This window comes from Orycteropus afer, unplaced genomic scaffold (assembly GCF_000298275.1).
Source record: "Orycteropus afer afer isolate SDZICR_OR568_19922 unplaced genomic scaffold, OryAfe1.0 scaffold00455, whole genome shotgun sequence".
NCBI classification, from domain to species: Eukaryota; Metazoa; Chordata; class Mammalia; order Tubulidentata; family Orycteropodidae; genus Orycteropus; species Orycteropus afer.
The window spans coordinates 355,519-364,063 of record NW_006922042.1 but is presented as its reverse complement, the minus strand read 5'-3'; positions in this window follow the sequence as shown (position 1 = coordinate 364,063).

Sequence of the window (8,545 nt, the reverse complement as noted above, 5' to 3'; positions counted from 1 at the left end):
AAAGAAAAAGAAAAAGGAGAACCTAGAACCAAAGAAGCTCCAGGAACCACATACTCAAGAGTCCTTTAGCTAGATTGACAGACAAAAGGATCAAGGACAAGGTGAAGAAATTGTAGGGTCAGAACATTGGGCACTGGAACCTAAGGATTTTGTGTCTTCCCTTTTCCTGCCTGTGTGCAGCTATATCTAGGCACAGAGAAGGAAACTGGAGAACTAGACAAGCACCCTAACACCCTCAGAGCTAGACACTCTGGAGCTTGTTCTTATTCTAGAGAATCACAAAGGGAGAAGAACCAGGACAAATCTTGAAATTTTGCATATGGCAGGCAATGAAGTAAGAGAGTGTAAACCCAACTAGATAGTGGAGAAACTACATGGTAGTGGGGGGCTGGGGGTAGGAAGCCTAGTGTTGGTGGCTGTATCTAAAACAAAGGAAGAAGCATCCCTGACAAACTTCACAGGGGCTTCAATGCCTCCCTGACCACAAAACAAGGATCAACACTGAACTTTTAAATCGTGCCTGATCCTTGGCTTGTAGTCCTTGCTGGGGCCAAGATGTTGGGGTATGTCCACACACTTAACACTGTTTGTTCTGAAGGCAAGAAGAACAACAGAAAACTCTACCCAAGGACATTCCCTGGAGACTCCAAGAAGCAGATCAGCTATAAGGAATTAATGGAATCTAGCAACTGTCTGAAGGTACGTCGTGCTCCTGGCTCCTTATGCTTTTTCTCTGCTAGGCCCTCTGGTTTACTTAATTTCTATGCCCTTCATATATATGGCTTATTTGTGAGTCTACAAGCAACATGTTAGTGGGGGCATTTCTGTGCATGTTGTAAACATTTTTACTGTATGCCTTCTATAATCCATTATCTTGTCGTGACAAGGCATCTTTTAAATTTTGGAAAATGTTTTCAAATAGTCATTAACTATTTACATTCTCCACAATAATATAGGAAAATGCTTGTTTCCCCTTATTTTAAAAACAGACAGTATAAAGAAATTGTAAATTATTTATTGCATAGATTGAAAAAATATCAGTTAGTATTAAAATTTCCCTTCATCATTATCATTCCTGAGCTTGTGAATCTCTGCATATGTACAATGTGTATTTATCTCTACAGTTAAATGTTATGTCTTGTCTTTTACCAGTTTTATTTTTCATATTGATTTTTTAGAAATGCTAATGTAGTTCTTATTTTTTCTACTATTTATTGCATTAGTGGCTCATTCTTAGTCCTAACTGCCTGTCGGTTTGTCATACTGTGGTGGTTTGCGTGTTGCTGTAAGGCTAGAAGCTATCCCACTGGTATTCAAATACCAGCAGGGTCACCTATGGTGGACAGGTTTCAGTGGGGCTTCCAGACTGAGACAGACTGGGAAAAGGATGGGGCCACCCACTTCTCAAAACATTGGTCACTGAAAACCTTATTAATAGCAGTGAGACACTGTCTGGTATGTTACTGAAAACTTTAAGAACAGCAGTGAAACAGTCAGGTGTAGTGCTGAAAAGATGAGCTCCTCAGGGTGGAAGGCACTCAGAATACAAGTGGGGAATAGCTGCCTCATCAAAGTAGAATCGACCCTAATGATGGGCATGGAATAAAGCTTTAAGGTCCTTCTTTTGCTGGTGGGGCATGACTCAAAAAGGGAAAAAAGGCCTGTAAACATTCATTAGTAATCAGAACATGGAATGTATGAAGATGAACTAGGAAAACTGAAAATTGTCAAAAATGAAATGGAACTCAAATAGATCAATATCCTAAGCATTAGTGAGCTGAAAGGGACTGGTATTGACCATTTTGAATCAGGCAATCATGGGCTCTATTATGCTGTGAATAAAAAATTGAAGAATAATGCCATCACATTCATCATCAAAAAGATCATTTCAAGATCTATCCTGAAGTACAATGTTGTGAGTGACAGGATTATATCCATATGCTTACAAGACCAGTTAGTACTGCTATTCAAGTTTACACCAAGTACTAAATCCCAAGATGAAGAAATTGAAGATTTTTACCAATTCCTGCCATTTGAAATTGACCAAACATGCCATCCAGATGTATTGATAATTACTGGTGGTTGGAATGTGACAGTTGGAAGCAAAGAAGAAGCTTGGGCAGTTGGAAAATATGGCCTTAGTGTTAGGAATGATGCCATAGATCTCATGATAGAATTTTGGAAGAACAACTATTCATTGCAAATACCTTTTTTCAACAACATAAATGACAGCTATACACATGGACCTTCTTCAGATGCACATGGACTACATAGATGGACTACATCTGTGGAAAGAGGCAATGGAGAAGCTAAATATCATCAGTCGAAACAAGACCAGGAACAGACTGTGGAACAGACAATCAATTGCTCCTATGCAAGTTCAAGATGAAGCTGAAGAGAATTGAAACAAGTCCACAAGAGCCAAAACAACACCTGGATTCCATCCCATCTGAATTTAGAGACTATCTGAAGAATAGATTTGAACCATTGAACGCCTATGGCTGAAGACTGTATGAGTTGTGGTATGACATCAAAAACATCATACAGGAAGAAAGCCAAGCCAATTAAAAAGAAAAGACCAAAATGGATGTCAGAAGAGACTCTGAAACTTGCTACAGGAAGTAGCTAAAACAAAAGGAAGAAATGATGTAATAAAACAGTCGAACAGGAGATTTCAAAGGGCACTTCAAGAAGACTAAGTATAATAAAATGTGCAAAGAGTTAGAAAACACAAATGGAAGAACATGCTCAGTATATGTCAAGCTGAAAGAACTGATGAAAAACTTCAAGACTCGAATTGCAGTATTGAAGAATTCTATGGGTAAAATATTGAATGATGCTAGAAGCATCAAAAGAAGAGGGAAAGAATACACAGTCACTGTACCAAAAAGAATTCGTTCGACATTCAAACATTTTAGGAGGTAGAATAAGATAAAGAAACAATGCTACTGAGGAAGTCTAAGCTGAATTTGTTTCAACAAAAGGATGCAGTGTTGGAGGTACTTACTGGTTTATGCCAAGAAGTTTGGAAATCAGCTCCATGACCAACTTACTGGAAGAGATCCATATTTGTGCCCATTTCAAAGAAGGGTAATACAACAGAATGTGGAAATTATTGAACAATATCATTAATATCAGATGCAAGAAAAATTTTGCTGAAGATAATTCAAAAATGGTTGCAGCAATTTAATGACAGGAAACTTCTAGAAATTTAAGGTGGATTCAGAAGAGGATATGCAATGGGAGATATCGTTGCTGATGTCAGATGGATCTTGGCTGAAAGCAAAGAATAGCAGAAACTTGTGATAGTAGGTTGTGTGTCAACTTGGCTGGGACATGATTTTGAGTGGCTGGGAAGCCTGATGTAGTTATTCCTCAGGATAAAATTGGTAATGAATTCCATGGTGGAATCTACAGTGAGCAGCTAACCAGCTGCCTTCGGGGTGTAGACTGCATCCAGGATATAAGTAGGAGTTTTGAGAAAGGTCTTGAACTTCTGCACATCTGGATCTTGCATTTACCCATCTTCACCTCAGTGGCCTGCCACATTGTCTACCCATCTTGGGACTGTTTCTGGAATTGAACTAGTGGCCTATCATGTTGCTTGCTGATCTTGAGACTGTGTCATTATACTTGTTTACCTTGGGTTTGTCAGCCTCAGCAGCCAGCGACTGCCTCAATTAATAGATGCTTCCACCTCCAGTGGGCTGGGAACAAGAGGCAGAGCCAAAGCCCCAGGTCAAGGGGCCCTCACCCATCACCTGGAGCTTGCACTTTGAACTCAGACTTCTGGCCTCCTAAACTTTAAGATAATAAATCTCTGTTTTTTAAAGCCATCCACTTGTGATATTTCTGTTACAAAGGATGAGAGAATGAAGACAGATATTTACCATGTTTTATTGACTATGAAAAGTCATTTGATTGTGTCTATCATAATAAATTATCAATAACATTGCAAAGAAAGAAAATTCCATAACAATTATTTGTGCTCATGAGAACTCTGTACATAGACCAAGAAGCAGTCATTTGAACAGAACAAGGGGATACTGGATGGTTGAAAATCAGGAGGAATGTGCCTCAGGATTGCATCCTTTTGCTTATTCAGTCCTGTCAGAATCAGGATTGGAGGAAGACTCTAACAACCTGTGATATGCGAATGACACAGCCTTCTTTGCTGAACATGAAGATGGCTTGAAGCACTTACTGGAGAAGATCAAAGATGACAGTCTTCAGTGTGCAATGATGAGCATACTGACTGTTTGCATAGCAAGTATTATGAGGATGGCACAGCACTGGGCAGTGTTTCATTCTGTTGTACACAGGGCCACAATGAGTAGGAGCCAACTTGATAGCACCTAAAGACTTCCTTATCATTTTCATATATGTTCTATTTGGATATGATAATATATCTTAGGTCTTTCCTTTAAACTGTTTGGGAATTCAGACTCTATTAGAGGTGCCAGAGAGACCCTGAAGGTAACTAATTTGAGATTGGTTTTTCCACAGCATCCCCCCAGAACAGCACCTGTCCACACAACCAAGAAGAGATCTGTGCCAGTCTCTATTCTCACAACTGAGCCACCATCAAGTCATCTGACATGAGAGGCTTTTGCACTACACCATCTCTCATCAAAAGTCCTGTGGTGAGTTCCTTCCTCTCACCTCATGGCCCAGCCAAAGGACATAAAGAATTTGCTGAATCCCTCCATTCTTCTCTCAAGAGCTCTACCCTCATTGCCAAGACAACCAACTGGGAGGCTTGTTCCTATGATGTTCCCCAGTCTCTTACCAAGACACATACTCTAGGCAACATCTTCCATTCTCAAGCACAAGCCAAGCGTACACATGTAGATTCAAAGCCTAGCCCACAACCTGCTACACATAGATTGGGCCAGAACTCCAACCTTGGCATCCAGACACCAGGCAAAAGGTTGTGCCAGGTTCCCACCCAGCCTTCCAAGAATCTCCAGAAAATGCCAAGACTTAGGTCCTTCCAGATCCCCCAATGAAGACTAATGTACCTTACCAGGGTGTTGTCCAGACTCTACAGCTTGCCCGCAGTACAAATAGACTGGACTTAAAGAGGCACCTCAAGTGCTCACTATGGCACCTGTGCTGGCTCCACACAACAGACCTCACCTGAGTATCATTTAAGCCTGTGATGTCCATCTACCTCCACAGCTCAACCATGATCCAGACAATCTCCTTGGAAATGTCTTCATCAGATTGGAAAATGAACAGCAGAGCTCCAGTTTCAGAATAGCTGCCACCTCAGTCTCACCTAAGAAGCCTACACATCCTGGTCAGAGCCTTCATGTCCTCCAGGATTCTGAGCCACGGTGTCCCCATGACCCAGGCAGTCTCCTCTATGAGGACCTTATGGTTTCCTCCTCTGAGGAGACTGCCAGGGAGAGAGACCCTCCATGTCTGGGAAGGCAGCCTCCAGCCTTACATGTTGTTCTGGTCACCTAGTGCTGCTCTGACAAGAATATACTACAAATGGGATAGCCTTAACAAACAGGAGTTTATTCTTTTACAGTAGGGAGACTCTGAGGAACAAATAAGAACAACAGAACCAGAATATGTGTTGTAATGATCATTCCACGTGATTCAGATATATATTAAAGTGTAATAACTATTGGAATCACCTGGTGAACATTAAGTAATATTGATATCTTGGTCTTATCACCAGATATTTCAAAAATGTGACAAAGCCCATGTGGTATTTTTCACTACAGATTAGTAAGTAAACACAAGTAAGCCCGTGTTTACCTTGCTCATTGGATCCTGGTAGTGGAGGATGCATTGGAAAGGTGCTGGACACAGAAGCCCCAGCCCCTGGCAGAGTTCCATGTATGGGGCCCACGTTGGGAAGGGAACTCTGCTAGGATGGATAACTGGGCTAAGGAGATGAAAAATGGAGACCCCATTCTGAGCCTGAGACCCAGGAAAGGATACTCATGGGACATTTTCTCCTAGATCGCTTGGAATGATTTCTGGAGACAAGGGTTCAGCAGGAGCAGGACTTGAATATAGGTTTTCTGTGGCCACTCTATGACTCTGGAGGTCTGGACTTTCTTCTTTCCCCTACTCAATCCCCAAGGGAGATTCTAGAATCACCAAGGGACCTCTCCAATCTAGACTCCAGCCCTTAGAGATCATTTAGACAGACACCATCTTATACCTGCCCTTGGGCAACCTACTTCACTGCAGCCCTTCCTCCTTCCAGCTTTCATCTCCTGTTCTCCTGCCCATGATCTTTGCCAGGAGAGGTCCCACTACAGGCAGAGAGAAAGTAGAGATTTAATGAGGAAGACTTATGTACCATTACCATGCCTTGTGGAAGAGGGATGCACCTGCTTCTTTCTCGCTACCCTGCTCTCAAAATTCCAGGTTCCCATCTTCACCATCTGCTCCTGGGAGTATGCAGATGTAGATGATCCTCACGGAGGGGTGAATCCTGAGTCTGAGAGGCCACTCAGAAGGTCCGTTTGTCATTACTTGGCTTGCCAGAAGCTCCCTGCTGGCTCACAAGCCTAGGACCCTGCTCCTTTGGAAGATCACCCATGGTTTCCTGTGGATTTCTCCATGGTGACAGTAAACTATCTTTGAAGCTCTCTTGGTTCCAGCAGCCTGGTCCTTACTGCCCTGATTTGAACTGCTCAGATTATGGAAATTATAGTCACAGGTGCCCAGATGTGATCATCTGGAACCTTGTGTATAGAATCCCACCTATGTGCCCAACCTTGTGTGAGACCTGGGCCTCAATGAATTCAGACCTGGAGCACTTCTGCAGCAGTTACAAATGTCAGGACCAGGTAGTGGCAAATGCTGGAGGAGGAAATGGGAGGAAAGGGAGAAGGGCACCTGGAGCCCAAATATTCACTTGGCCCCAGGCAGCAGAGCCTAGATTTTTACCAGGAACCAGAGAGCCTTATCCCCAGGGAGATCTGGGGCTCTATGTTACCTCATAGACAGCAGTATTTAGCCTACGTACAAAAGGTACAAAACAACAGGAGTCAGAGCAGTTCTATGAGGACTCCTGGGAGGTACAGGGTCAGGGGAGTCAGAAGGGTGGTTGGATTTTGTAATTTTTAATAAAATCACATGATCTCTTCCCAGAGTTTCCCAGCTGCTCCATTTCAGATTCCTTATTCAAACGAGTTTCTTGATCCCCTTCATCTTATTCACAGAGAAAGCCACTTTCATTTTTTTCCACTTTCTTTTTTGTTTTATTTTACTTTTCCTGACACCCCCTACCTATAGTGCATTTCCTTCTCCATTAAACTTGCCCTCTTTTGTCTTAGCCATGGAATCTCCACATTTATCTCCTGGTAGTAGAGGTCATCCTAAATAAAAATCAACAAATTTGTTGCTGTCAAGTTAATTCTGATAAATGGTGACCCTATGTGTTCCATACAGAGTTCTGGTGGCTCAGTGCCTAAGGCATTGAATGCTAACTACAAGGTTGGCAGTTCAAATGCACCAGCCCCTCTTTGCAAAAAAGATGGAGCAGTTTACTTCAGTAAAGATTTACCACCTTGGAAACCCAGTGGGGGTTGCTATGAGTCAGAATCCACCGGGTGGCAGTGGGTTTGGTTTTGTGTTACATACTAGAGCTGGTGCATAGATTTTCCTTGGTGAAACCTTTCAGGCTTTTTCCCATGTCACAGCTGGGTGGGTTTGAACCAGCAACCTGAGGACACCCCAGTAACTGAACTGTCAGCCAAGCAATAGATAAGCCTATAAGGTGAACAATAACACCAGAGGTATGCAAACTCTTAGAACAATAGGCCATATGAGATCAAAGGAGCAGTTTTTGATCAGGCATAAAACTGAAAGGTGACGAATACTGAAATTACCAGGCACTGTCAGAAAAACTTGCAAATGTGTGCTGGAAGAAGTACAGCCGGGATAATCCTTGGAAGTGAGAATGGCCAGACTTCATCTCACCTATTTTGGCCATGTTGTCAGAAGGGACCATTCCCTGGAGAGGGATTTCATGCTTGATGAGTGGATGGTCAGTGAACAAAAGGGAAGATCCTCAAAGAGATGGATTGATACAGTAGCTACAATGAGGGGCTCGGGTATAGCAATGATTGTGTGAGGCTAGCACGGGACTGGGCGGTGTTTCGTTCTTTTGTACATAGGGTTGGTTGCTATGAGTCAGAGCCAACTTGACGGCACCTAAAAAAAACCAGTAATATTCAGAAGGAAGGAAGGGAGAGGAAAGAAGGACAAATGGAAATTGGAAACACAGGGAGCATGTGAGAAGAGTGATGTTACCCTGTACAGGTTACAATCAGTGTTCACTAAACAAAATGTGAATGAATCGTTGAATGGAAAATCAATTTGCATGGTAAACTTTCATTCAAACCAGAAAAGGTAAAAATAGATATCTGTATAACCTCATTATTTTATGTATTGTGATAAAAGATTTATAAAAAGATTAATACTTAAACAATTATCACGTGTATAAGTCAAAATTAATTAATTTGTGCAAAATGTTGTGAAACCTTCACTACTATTTATTTATTTATTTATT